The sequence below is a fragment of the Oryctolagus cuniculus genome, chromosome 6 (assembly GCF_964237555.1).
Source record: "Oryctolagus cuniculus chromosome 6, mOryCun1.1, whole genome shotgun sequence".
Taxonomy (NCBI): Eukaryota; Metazoa; Chordata; class Mammalia; order Lagomorpha; family Leporidae; genus Oryctolagus; species Oryctolagus cuniculus.
In genome coordinates, this window is record NC_091437.1 from 38917384 (window position 1) to 38931578 (window position 14195).

Consider the following 14195-nt stretch of genomic DNA (forward strand, 5'->3'; position numbering starts at 1 on the left):
GTAATCTCAGACATATTTGTGTTGGAGGTATTAAAAATTCTTTTTATTAGCTATTTTGAAATGCTCAATTAGTCATTGTTAACCACAGCTATACGCTGTGTTATAGAACATTAGAAGTTATTCCTCTTCGGGCTGGTGCTGTGGTATAGAAAGTTAGGCCACTGCCTGCAGCGCTGGCATCCCATAGGGGCACTGGTTCAAGTCCTGGCTGCTCCTCTTCTGATCCTGCTCCTTGCTAATGCTCCAAGGGAAGCAGTGGAGGATGAACCCAAGTCCTTGGGACCCTGCCACCCACATGGGAGACCCAGAAGAAGCTCTTGGATCCTGGCTTAGGCTTGGGCCAGCCCCAGCCCTTGCAGCCATTTGGAGAATAAATCAGCACATGGAAGGTCTCTCTCTCTCTTTGTCTCTCCCCTCTCTCTTTCTGTCTTTCAAGTAAATTTTTTTAAAAATAAAGTTATTCCTCTCATCTAGCTGCACCCCTTAACCATCTTCTCTCCATCCCTTCCTGCTCAGCACTCTTTCCAGGCATGGTAACCACTATTCTACTCTCTACTGCTACTACTACTACTACTACTACTACTATTACTGATAATATTTACCACCCCCCCCCTTCTTCTTGTTCTTGAAAGAGACACTTTTATTCAGTGTCTGGATCTGACTGTTACATTTAGCAATCAAGAGCATGAGTGCAAAAAAAAAAAAAAACACTACATTAAAACCTGTTGTTGGAATGCTTTATACTTTCCACAGAACAGAAGCTAAAATAACCTGTTATCTAATTAGTCACAAATACAGTCCTGGAGGTGTTTTGCCCATTCACACAGGTGTTGTCTAAAACAGGTCTTTGTAGCAGCTAGGCCCTGCCACCTCTGTGCTTGGCAGAGTTCACAAACCTGTTGTAACCCAGAGCTGCCCTGTCATGTCTCTGGTTCTCCTCTCCTGCTAGGCTTTGTTTCCTGGTAGATATTAAAACCGTCTGCCACTGCCATAGCTATGACTGCTGCTAGAACTGCCATAGCCACTTGATTTTGTGGTTTGGCAAAGTATTGGCCACCACTACCATAGGGGCCAGGGTTTCTACCTCCAAAGTTTCCTCCCTTCATGGGTTCAGAAATTGAAGATTGTTATAATTGCCAAAGTCATTGTAGCTTCCACCTCTACAAAAGTTGCTTCCGTCATTACCAAATGCATTGCAAACATCCCCATAACCACCACCACCTTGGCTGCTGCCAAAGCCAGCCTGACCGCTGAAGTGTCCTCAGTGACAATCGAAGTTGTCATTGCCACCAAGACCACCTGCACGGCCACCACCGAAGTTCCCAGAGCCACTTCAGCCTCTTGGGGTGGATGTAGCACTGGCCACCTCCTGCTTCAACAGGGCCTTCCTGACTCCACCACTGGAATCATTCACAGTGTGGTATTTCTGAATGACAGACTCGCCCACAGAGTCATGGTCGTCAAAGGTCACGAAAGCAAAACCTCTGTCCTCCCACTGCCACAGTCACTTTCTCAGTCACTTCAATTTTCCCACACTGTTCAGCCTCACGTCTGAGGTGATGCTCTTCAGTGTTGTCTTTAATGCCACCAACGAAGAGCTTTTCCACAGGTAGCTGGGCACCTGGTCTTTGAGCATCTTCTCTCGAGACAGCCCTGTTTGGTTCTACAATCCTTCCATCCATGTCGTGTACATCCACGGCCGTGGTAGCATAGCTGACAGCCCCAAAGCCCCCCCCGGAGAGCTTGCTGCTCGGGTCTCTCATTAGCACACAGTCTGTGAGTGTTCCCCATTGCTCACCATGGCTCTGTAGACTCTCATTGGTTGTTACAAAGCTCAGCCCTCCCATGAGGAGCCTCTGCAGCTGTTGGGGTTCTTTAGGAGACTGAATTAGACAACAAGGCAGTGGGAAGAGAGAATTTGATGATGCTTCCTCGGTGGCATCCGTGGGTAGAAAGGACTAAGCCAACGAATGTATCCTACTGTCTACTCCATTGAAATCATTTAGCTTTCACATACAAGTGCAAAAATGCAGTATTTGTCTTTCAAACGACAGGCCTTTCTCTACTCTTGCTTTGAGTCCAGATAGTCCCATGGTTGGTTGTTTTTGTCATGAAGATTACAGGTAAAATGTTACCTGCTAAAAAATACAACCGTTCGTTCAACTGGAAATCTCTTCAGCCAGTGAGAATAATATTGACAAAAATGAGATGTTACCTCCTTGATAATGTCCTCCCTCATCATCCTCCTGTCCTCTCCTCTGTCACTAGCATTTATTCTATTTTATTTTTTTTGTATGTACTACCTCATTTTTTTGTTCATTTATGTGTTTACTTTTTGAGCTTTAGAATTCAAGTAGCACAATGATAGGAACTTCCTTATTCACCAGTGACTTTCCAGTGTCTATTGTAGTTCTCAGGACATAGTAAGTATTGGATGAATGATATGCAGTATTTCATGCCTCCATACATTTGCTTATTAAATTACCACAGTAACCTTTTGGAGTAGAGTCTTAGTGTCCCTAGTTTATAGAGAAAGTTTGGCTGGTGCCACAGCTCACTTGGCTAATCCTCTGCCTTCGGCGCCGGCACCCCGGGTTCTCTGCTGTGGCCCAGGAGGGCAGTGGAGGATGGCCCAAGTGCTTGGGCCCTGTACCTGCATGGGAGACCAGGAGGGGGCACCTGGCTCCTGGCTTCAGATCGGCGCAACGTGCTGGCTGTGGCAGCCATCTGGGGGCAAAGGAAGACCTTTCTCTGTCTCTGTCTCTCTGTCTCTCTCACTGTCTAACTCTGCCTGTCAAAAAAAAAAAAAGTTTAAGGTGCAGAGAGATCAAGTTTCTTGTTCAGTTATAGCAGGCAACCGGTGGTACAGGGATTTATCCGTAAGCTAAAATTTTTAACTCCTAAGGTCATTTTTAGATTAATGACCCACACTGTATATTCCAGATTAATTATTATTATAATTAATTTGCTTTTTTAAAAAATTATTTATTTGAAAGTCAGAGTCACACAGAGAGGGAAGGAGAGGCAGAGAGAGGGAGAGGGAGAGAGAGAGGTCTTCCATCCACTAGTTCACTCCCCAATTGGCTGCAACAGCTGGAGCTGCGCCTATCTGAAGTCAGGAGCCAGGAGCTTCCTCTGGGTCTCCCATGCGGGTACAAGGGCTCAAGGACCAGGGCCATCTTTCACTGCTTTCCCAGGCCTATATCAGAGAGCTGGATTGGAAATGGAGCAGCCGGGTCTTGAACTGGCACCCATATGGGATGCTGGCACTGCAGGCGGCGGCTTTACCGGCTAAGCCACAGCACCGGCCCCACTTTGCTTATCTTTTAATTTTATGAAGGGGAAACTCTTCTCCCTTGAGCGATAGTTTCCTTGATAACAAAAGTGTGGATTCACTGTGGGCTTCCTTTTTGGGTTTATACCAAAAGAGTTTTGAGAATCGACATGTGTTTCTTGTGCTCACTTAGTGTCTATTTGCTAGTCTTCTGTGAACAGCACCTGGATTTTTCTTGAAGAACACTCAGCTCTCACCCATTGTCAATCCGGGTGGTGTGAGTGGGGTTAGCCAAAGACCCAGTGATGGAAGTGCTTCACACAGGACTGCTTAATCAATGTATTGCAGCCCCTGAAAGGGGGCTTGCTGAGGAATTAACATATAATCCAAGTTGATCCATTCATAGCTAATTCTTAGTTTTTATTTTATTCTGGAAAGAAGCTCAATTTATCTTATTTTCCCTTTTCTTTCAGTGTTAATGCTTAGTGATAGACCAAAAGCATAAGTCTCAGACATTCTCCATCATTGCCCAAAAGATAAACATTGGAGGCCAGCGCCGCGGCTCACTAGGCTAATCCTCTGCCTGCAGTGCCGGCACTGCAGGTTCTAGTCCCGGTAGCTCCTCTTCCAGTCCAGCTCTCTGCTGTGGCCCGGGAAGGCAGTGGAGGATGGCCCAAGTGCTCGGGCCCTGCACCCGCATGGGAGACCAGGAAGAAGCACCTGGCTCCTGGCTTCGGATTGGTGCAGCGTGCCGGCCGGCCGTAGGCCTTAGCAGCTATTAGTGGGGTGAGCCAACGGAAGGAAGACTTTTCTCTGTCTCTCTCTGTCAACTCTGCCTGACAAAACAACAACAACAACAACAACAACAACACCAAAACATTGGAATGTATTCCTTGCATTTGAATCTCAATTGGGTCTCAATCCTATTGCCTTCATACCCCACCCCTCAAGACCACCTGAAAGACCAGTTCCAGGCATTCCTCTCCACCTGCTGCCTCCTACCACCATCCTTAGCCCTCCTAAACTTTAAAAAAGACCCGGCCCCTCAGGGCTGGGGTCTTCAGCCACGTGTTCTATCAGTGTCCTGGCAGTTGGTCACCCACCTCTATGAGTTTGATTTCTCTGAATAAATTCAGTCTGGCTGTAAATTCATACACTGCCGCCTCTCTAGTCTCCTCTTTTCCTAAGGTTTAGAGCATATCAATAGGAGCACTCACTACTCCCACAAAACAAAACAGAATGAAGCCAGTAGTGAGAAAATTGGAACTGAGAGTTGGCGGGAGGCAGGTTCCTGATGAGTTTGTTTGAGCACCTGTTGCTCTCCAGCCTCAAACCATGATCTCTTACTGCCTTTTTAGTTAAATGAGCCGATCAATTTGTTCTGTGCTCACGCCAGTTTTGGCTGAATTTCTCTCTCCCTTACCCCTAAAGAAGCCTGATTCATACAGTGTTTCATAGAGGCCTGTTGATGGCAGGCTGACTGCAGATACACAGCTTTTACCTAACCCAAGAGGGCAGTCTGAATAGGAGCAGGAAGATGTCTTGCAAGATCCCGAAGAAAATCTCCCCGTGCACCTCCTGCAGCTCTCCGCCTAGGCTCTCGACGCTTCGTGAGGGCAGATTCTGTTTTCTCAGGTGGTGGTGGTAATGAGCCAGATGGCGTGGTTGCCAAGGCTCACGTGTCAATTAGTGACGCCCTGGCTGCAGGAAAAGCTCTCTGACAAGTCCTGAGTGTCTTAATCTCTCAGTGGGCCTTCCCCTCTCAAGGCATAGGTGGCTGATAATGTGTTTCAGCTGTTGATCCTTCTTTGCTTGCATCTTATGGGATTATTCTGTAATGAGATGGAGCAGAGGAACTGGGGCCGATATTTGGTGGTCTTGGCTCGTAGTTAGGCCATGTTGCTTGGCTCTGGCATTTATTTCCCTTCTTCCTCTGCTTGTGCTGGCCTGGAAGCCTCTCAGTGGGACTCTGGCCAAGTCATGTGTCTCCTGATTCCCCAGCTCTCGTCAAGTTGTGCAAGTAACAGGGTCGTCTTCACATTTGGGAAAACAGGGTTGGAGAATCGTTAGCACACCACAGCATAATTCCCTCTTATTATCATCTTGTTTTAAATCCCTTACACCTGATCCTTCTGGCAACTTGGGGCTGGTGTTGTGAATTCCATCTTACAGATGAAGAAAATGAAGTCAAATTACAGCAGATCTGTTCCAAGGCCAGCACTGTCATTCTTACGCCGCCTTGTAACCCACTGGTCATCTGGCTTTCTCCCCGCAGGTGGTCAGTAATAATCCTCCTTTGAGACCAGACAGCGTCTCCTCTGTATCAGCCAACTGGAAAAGAACTCTCCTCTGGACAAGCACAGCACTCTTTGAGGTATCCTTGAGGTTTCATAATTTTCTACCTGTAAAATGTAATCATATCTGTGTAGGTTTATCTTCTGTGTTAGCATTTTAAACTCATACTCCCATCAGCATATAGATAGCCGAGTTTTCACCAGTGGTAGGTATTCTGGTGGTGTTAACTGAGAGTATGAACAGGTGAATAACTCCTTTAATATACATTTTTCTTTTTTAGGGCAGGGGTGGTGGTGGGGGAGTTGTATTTCAATGGGACCGGAATTGATGTTTGCAAAGTATCTAAAGGGCTACCATATGGAAGAAGGTAGAATTTGTTCTATTCCATCCCAAAGCACAGAAAGAAGACCCAAGGGTCACCATTTCAGGGAGCCATGTTTCAGTGTAGGATTTTTGGTTGTCACAGCTATTGAAAGGTGAAGGGGATATCGTCTAAGATAATTGAGATCTGTGTCGCTCAGGTACGAAGGCAGATAGTGAGTGAACACTTGGCAAGGATACTGCAGTTGGGATTCGAGCCTACTAAAAGGGATTGGGCTTCCAAGCTCCCTTTCTACTCCCAGGGTAGTATTTAAGAGACCTTCAGAGTCCTTGCCTTTTCAATGCTCTTGGAAACAAAGCTTGTATTCAAGAGGTAAATCCTCACTCATTTGGTATACACACAGGCATTGGTGCAGAGGGATTAAGAATGTGGGCTCTGGGGTTCCAATGCTGCCTCCCCTGCTTACTGAAGTGTGATGCTGGCAGTTACTTAACATCTCTGAACTTCAATTTTCCTTATTTTTGAAATGGTAGTGACAATACCTGTGTGTAATTGCAGCACAAAAAGGACACTTAGCACAGAGAAAGCACCCAATTATTATTATTGTTGTTGTTGTTGCTACCACCACTACCCCTTTTCCACAGTGATCCCTGGGCTGTGTCTGTGTCCTGCGCCTCCTCAGGCTGTCTCAGTCCTTTCTTCCCGGGAGCGTGTTCAGGCAGAGGAGGTCAGGGAAGGTGCCCCAGAGACCCAGCACCATGTGCCTCTGAGCAGATAGTTGACAGCTGACCGTGAGGCTGGAGAGCTGAGACTTTGAGGCCTCCGGCCACTTTCCAAAGCCAACAATGCAAGATAAAAACACAATATCATTCTACAATCTCTTCTGGGATCCTGGCTGCTGGCACTCATTAAAGGCGGTTTTCTCCTGGATTTCAGAAACTGTTTTAAAAGCTTAGAGTCTAACATCGGGTTCCCAAAAGGCTCACGGCAGTTTCTTCAGCTTCCCCCCAAATCCCTGACCTGAGTTTCCTGTGGCTGGGTTATTAATGCATCCACAAAACATGTGCCCTGGGAATGGAAAATCCATTCTTGTCCTTTGGTCATTTAGAGACTGGCAAGGAAAGATCTCGAATCCCCAGCCCACCCCCTGGTTGAGAACTAAGTTGGTCCCAGAGTAATTCTGTCTTAAAAGGTTTGAGATTTAATAAGGGAGGAACAAAGTTTACTCAAAAACTGTATCATATATATTCTTTTTTAGAGAGCTTTTATTTAATAAACACAAATTTAATAGATACAGCTTTAAGAATATAGCAGTAGTTCTCCCCATACCCACCCTCCCACCCCCACTCCCATCCCACCTCCTACTCCCTCTCCCATCCCATTTACATCAAGATTCATTTTTGATTATATACAGAAGACCAACTCTGTACTAAGATTTCAACAGTTTGCACTCACACAGACACACAAAGTATAAAGTACTATCAGATAGATTCTTTTACATGCAGTATGTACTTAGGAAGCATGCCTTGTCTAGTTCATACCACCTCCATTCTGAAGAGGAAGAAGGAAGTAGTGTGATCATCTTTTGCTTTATTTATTTATTTTTAAACCCAAAGAGCTGGTAGTAACTTTTTTTTAGATTTTATTTATTTATTTGAGAGGTAGGGTTACAGACAGTGAGCAGAAGAGATAGAGAGAAAGGCCTTCCCCCTGTGGGTTCAATCCCCAAATGGCTGCAGTGGCCGGAGCTGCGCCGATCTGAAGCCAGCAGCCAAGAGCTTCCTCCTGGTCTCCCATGCGGGTGCAGGGGCCCAAGGACCCAGGTTATCTTCCAGTGCTTTCCCAGGCCACAGCAGAGAGCTGGATTAGAAGAGGAGCAGCCAGGACTAGAACCAGCACTCATATGGGATGCCAACAGCCCAGGCAGAGGATTAACCTACTGCACCACGGTGCCGGCCCCATCTTTTGCTTTAAAGATAAGGAAATGGAGAGGTGCAGTAGTTTGCCCCACACAACTAGTAAGGGATTGAGTTGAAATTCCAAGGCAGATGTTTCTGACTCTCAAGTTTGGATCATTTATGGTACACTACTTTGTCTTCTGCTAGAAAGGCTATGGGAAAGAATTTATTATTTTAACAACAAATTTCACAAAAAAATAGTTGTAGACAATTTCAGAAATGATAATACATGAGAGGTCTTCAAAAAGTTCATAGAAGAGGCTTATTTTGAAAAGGTATGTGTGGATTTCAAAATGCTTTGGCATTGAATGGGGCCAGCGTCGTGGCACACCAGGTTAGTCCTCCGTCTGTGGCGCTGGCATCCCATTTGGGTGCCGGGTTCTGGCCCCGGTTGTTCCTCTTCCAGTCCAGCTCTCTGCTGTGGCCCTGGAGGGCAGTGGAGGATGGCCCAAATGCTTGGGCCCCTGCACCCGCATGGGAGACCAGGAAGAGGCACCTGGCTCGTGGCTTTGGATCAGCACAGCGCCGGCCATAGCGGCCATTTGGGGGGTGAACCAATGGAAGGAAGATCTTTCTCTCTCTCACTGTGTGTAAACTCTACCTGTCAAATAAATAAATAAATAAATAAATAAATAAATAAATGCTTTGGCGCTGAAATAAACTCATCTTCGAGTTCCATTTTCTGTGGGCTTTTTGAGGTCTCCTGTTTTACAATGAATGAATGCGTTCACTTCACGTGTAGCAGTCAGGCTAGTCCTGAGCAGCTGGTCCATATCCTGATTTATGGACAGAGAAGCAGAGTTGAGCAGGTTAAGGAGTTTGCCCAAGGTAGCGAACCTACAAAGCAAATCTGCTTTTTCACATGGTTAGGTGATGCACTTTCTACCATATCAGAACTGGGGCCCTGCAAGAAGTCAACTTAACAAGTTGTGTTCAGAATATGCCTTCTTTCAGTAGTCACGGTACTCTCAGTCACTGTCATCGAGTCTCTCAGAGTCCAGCAAACCTGGAAGGGCAGGATTTTGCTAGCCTGCTTTACAAACAAGAGCATAAGGATGCAGTCTTGTTGAATGTCAAACAGTGTGGCAAGTGGACAAGGCAGGTTCAACCAGCTCTGCTCACTCAGGGGAATCCTGGCTGTGGTGCGCGTCCATTTCTCCTTTTGTCCCGCCTCATCTCCCCATTTCCTTGAGTTTACCAGACCGATGCGCTGCTTCCTTGCTTCTGCTCTTCCCAGGTATTAATGCAGGTGCCACACTGTGTGCCACGTACTCACTGTAGTCACGTAGGGGAGAATTTACCTGCAAACCGGTTCCCTGCTGGACCTCTCACTGCTGTGCCCCTTACCACTGTGCCCACAGGTGCCTCTCTGGCTCTCATGAACCTCACGGCTCATGGGCCAGTTGTGTGTCATGGATGTTTGGATGCTGATGGTAACCTGAAGTGTTATGCTCGACGGAACAAAGTAAATGGCCGATTCTTAGAGACAGGAAGAGATCTCGTATTGAGATTGGAGGTCTTTGGAGTCATATTGTGTGTATTCCAGTGTCTCTATGGTTCTTTGTCAGCTATGAGAGTTTAGGTCAATTAATTAGATGTTTTAGGCCTTACTTTCCTAATCTGTTAAATGTACCTAATTTATAGGGTTCCTGTGAAGACCACAGGAGATCATTAATATTAATTGCTTAGCAGAATACATGCACTCTTTTACCCTGAATTGGAGAGCTAAGATTCATACAAACACATGATTTAAATAGAAAGCGGGTCCTATGTTTTCATGATGGCAAAATTCCCGGTGCCTATTTCAGAACCTGGTACACAGTTGAGGCTCTAGGTCTACAGCTGTGGCTGCCGTCTGTTGAATGCCTTTGCTATAGAGTGTGACGTGCATTGTATCAGTGAATTCTAACCACCACCTCTGGGGAGGGTATTCTGATTCCCTGGTGGATTCCACATGATGGAGCTGAAGCTTAGAGAATGTAACTGACTTTGCCAAGGTCACAGGCTACAGTGGTAGAGTCAGGATTTGAAATCGGTCATCTTTGACTCCAAAGTCTCGATTTGTTTGCTGCTTCAATTACTGATTTTTTTTTTTTCATTCAGGCAACATTCTTTGAGTATCTCCATTGGGGGAGTTAGTGAATCACATGCTGGGTGTGCAGTTGGGAAGACAGCATAATCCCTATCCATAAGGAATTTGTTGCCTGTGAAATGGTTCTGTGACACGGGAGGAGTAGCAGGAACAAATGCAAAGAAGCAGCAAGGGACCAGGGTCATGCTCCAGAGGTTTTGCTTTCTCCTCACTGTTTCTTCGAGGGCTGAATTAGAGAGAAGGAGATGGTTGCCATGACCTGGGTGTTGGGGAAGACTTCCTGGAGGAAGTAGAATTCAACTCTGGAGATGGACAGATGGTGGGTGAAAGAGAGGCGGGCATGCTAGACAGACAGCAAAGTCAAGAGAATGGGGTTGGGCTGAAACTCCTGGAGAGAGAGCTTTTAGGTTTCAGCAGGGGCTATAGAACGGAGTAGAAAGAAAGCCAGAGAGAAAAGTGAAGAGCAGTGTAAGGAGGATGAAAGCAAGGTTTGCAACATAGCTAGAAAGTAACACAGGTTGGATATGTGGAACTTGCATGCTCAGAAAGTGTTTTCTGTGGTATGAGCAGTTCACAATGAGGTGGTAGCTTTTTTTTTTTTTTCTCAAATGAAACAGCCTTTGGTGCCAGAGTTAGGAAGCTGTGAATTATAGAGGCAGAGGACGTCATTTAAAACAGGAGTTTTGGGGTGTCTCGCATTGCATGCTGGGACCCTCATGTGTGACCCCACCTCTCTCACAGGAGATTGGGAGCAGGGAATGTGGTGAATCGAGCCGTTTGCAAGCCTTGCAGCCCTGTATATGTTGGCAATGACTCTGACTAAGGAAGTAACAATAAAGCGTTTCGTTTGTTGGGGGATTCTGCCAGGGGTCAGTCCTGTGGCTTCCGTGGGAGCTCCTGGGAGAAGCCATGTCCTGCTGGACATTTCTTGCAGCCACATTGCTTTACACTCTCACCCCAACAACTCTCAACCAACAGTGAGGTTATCGAGTTATCGAACACTCTGGGAACACTGCAGGGGGAGAGAGTGCCTGCAAACTGCATTTGCTTCTCTGTGATTACATTGCAGTCTTTAAAGAAAGAACAGTCCTGGTATTTACGGAGGGACTTCCAGATAAAGGAGGAGTGAGCAGCTAAGAGTAGGATGGCCTCTTCTTTCTTTTTAAAAATCACCAGCAAGGCTGTGTGTTCCCATGCCTGCCGCAGTTCTGTGGTCCTGGGTGGACGGATGGCCCTGAACTCATACTCTGCGTGTGGGCCAGAGCATGGCAGTGGCCTCCAGCCTTGGAAGCACTTGGTGTAGAGTCAGAGTTGCTTGTTTTACAGTTGTCCTAATGAGATCACCGAAATTAATGCTTTTCTTAACATTTTGGCTGGGACTGGAGCAACTCAGTGTGGTCAATACTGGTCTCTCCTGATCACTGAGGAAAATGTACAGGGTGCTCCAAAGCAGATTGTAGAAAAATAAAATTAAAATCTATGTTTATTTTATAATAAAATGCATGCATGCATAGTTTAGTCACAATACACATTTCCATGAACAGTTTGAGGGCATCTTGTGTATCGATAGTTAAGAAAATGAGAGAACAACCATCAAGATTTAAATTAAGCAGTTGAGTGGATTAAAATACTTCAAAGCCAAGAATGTATGAGGGTAAATGTCACATGAGTCTTCAAGGGTACAGAAGTCAAAAACCACTCCCAATTATTCCCTCTGTTCCCATGGGCCTTCTTCTACTTCTTTTTTTTTTTTTTTTTGACAGGCAGAGTGGACAGTGAGAGAGAGAGACAGAGAGAAAGGTCTTCCTTTGCCGTTGGTTCACCCTCCAATGGCTGCTGCAGCTGGCGTGCTGCAGCTGGCGCACTGTGCTGATCCGCAGGCAGGAACCAGGTGCTTCTCCTGGTCTCCCATGGGGTGCAGGGCCCAAGCACTTGGGCCATCCTCCACTGCCCTCCCGGGCCACAGCAGAGAGCTGGCCTGGAAGAGGGGCAACCGGGACAGAACCCAGCACCCCTTGGGCCTTCTTAAGAGACCCTGGACCGCATGTCCTTATTTGTCTTGTAGAGAAACCCAAAAATGTAATCTCAAACATCCCCTGATCTGGAAAACATTTGAGGAAACAGAAAAGGTTGATTCAAAGCCAGGGCACAGTATTCCTGCATATTTATCATGTAGAAGTCATATTTCCGTTTAGTCTCATCTGTCACTCCTGTATTCAATCAGTCTGGAATATTCTTCCTAAATTTCATGTCTAATGAAATCTTAGATATGATTCAAAACCTGAAGGGCTGCTTCCTTTGAAAGTTTTTCTTGCACTCTATCTAGATGTTTCTTGTTTGTACAAAGCCATGGCACTTTGATTGTGTTATAGCTGTTCCCATAGTATGAGCATCATGGGCCCAGCAGCCTGGGAGATGTTTTTTCATAGACAAAAACCTGATAATAAATAGCCTTGAAATACACGGTGAGAAAGTTTTTCCACCTTCGGTATTTCTGACTGTGTCAAGAGATGGTCTCATGTTGATGATAGGTGTACTTAGTGTACATGCCAGTTAGTTTTTTTGAATAAAGGCAGAGGGCAGGGCAGGCCCCAGGCTGGGAGAATTTGGCAGGTGATGGTAGGCAGTTAGAATTTAGTAGCACTTGTTCAGTTATATTTACTTTTGATGATCTTCTATTTTTGGCAGGCAAAATGGGTTTCCCATTTATAAAGTACAAAATAAAACATTTAAATAAAAATTGAGTCAGTGGGAAAGAAAGGCTTACTAACGGAAGGGTCCTACAGATAGGGCAAGTATTGTGGAAGTTGTAGTGCAGATTGGACTCTGAGTGGAACCAGTTCTCTAGGAATAGAGTTGGTTATGCCTCTTTTTCTCTCAGGTCTGTGAGGTGAGGGCTTTGCCTCCTTCATCTCTGAGAAATTCTAGAAGAGGAAGTATTGACTCATCCCAGGTCAGATCTGGCCTGTGCCTGCCTTGGCATGGCCCACCAGCTAAGAATGGCTCTTAGATTTTTAAATGGTTGCAAAAAGCCAAGATGATCTTATCTTTTCTTTTCTTTTCTTTCTTTTTTTTTTTTTTTTTGACAGGCAGAGTTAGACAGTGAGAGAGAGAGAGACAGAGAGAAAGGTCTTCCTTCTGTTTGTTCACCCCCAAAGTGGCCACTACGGCTGGTGCGCTGCGCTGATCCAAAGCCAGGAGCCAGGTGCCCGCTCCTGGTCTCCCCTGTGGGTGCAGGGCCCAAGCACTTGGGCCATCCTCCACTGCCTCCCAGGCCACAGCAGAGAGCTGGACTGGAAGAGGAGCAACCGGGACAGAATCCGGAACCCCAACCACGACTAGAACCCCGGGGTGCCGGCGCCACAGGTGGAGGATTAGCCTAGTGAGCTGCAGCGCTGGTCCCAAGATGATATTTCACAGCACATGAAAATGATATGAAATTCCAGTCTCCATGTTTCTAAAGTGCAGCTCTATTGGAAGACAGCATGCCTGTTTGTGTGCCTGTCGTCTGCGACTGCTTTCCTGCTGTAAGTATTGAGTAGTGGTGACGGTGAATGAGAGACCGCAGAGCCGGAGGTATTTATGGTCTGCCCTTCGTGGGGAATGTTTGCCAGCCTAAGGTTGATCTCTTAAGCTTCTTAATTACTGGGTGAACATGGGCAAATAAATCCTCTCTGCAGGCCTCAGTTTTTTATCTGTAAAGTGGAACTAGTAATAGTACATGCCTCTTAGGGTCTTTCGGAGAATTTGTCGCACAGCACACTTCATAAACATGAAAGCATTATAAAGCGTGAGATTTCTATTTCCCTTGATAGTGCTGATTTTTTTGTTTGTGAAAGACACTGTGTCCTCAAAAATACCTGCTCCAGCTCTTCATATTCTCTGATGGAATCTGAAGGGCCTTGTGTTTTTAAGCGAAGGAGAGATGATTTTTTTCTAACATTTATCTCACTATTTCTGGCTCTTTAAGTTCTTTTTTCTTTCTTCTTTTTTCTTTCTTCTTTCTTCTTTCTTCCTTCTTCTTCTTTCTTCTTCTTTCTTCTTTCTTCTTTCTTCTTCTTCTTCTTCTTCTTCTTCTTCTTCTTCTTCTTCTTCTTCTTCTTCTTCTTCTTCTTCTTCTTCTTCTTCTTCTTCTTCTTCTTCTTCTCCTTCCTTCCTTCCTTCCTTCCTTCCTTCCTTCCTTCCTTCCTTCCTTCTTCCTCTTCCTCTTCCTCTTCCTCTTCCTCTTCCTCTTCCTCTTCCTCTCACTGATGA

At 45.8% G+C, this 14195-nt stretch overlaps 1 long non-coding RNA gene and 1 pseudogene across 1 annotated transcript in view; one reads left to right on the top strand and one right to left on the bottom strand.

The window, feature by feature from the left end:
- Positions 1-14195, top strand: part of LOC138850195 (uncharacterized) — a 104845-nt gene that overhangs the window by 12730 nt on the left and 77920 nt on the right. Inside the window, exon 2 of the long non-coding RNA XR_011389833.1 lies at positions 5550-5648. This is a non-coding gene — a long non-coding RNA (uncharacterized lncRNA). The remainder of the gene's footprint in view (positions 1-5549; positions 5649-14195) is intronic.
- Positions 970-2239, bottom strand: LOC100344808 (heterogeneous nuclear ribonucleoprotein A1-like; annotated as a pseudogene).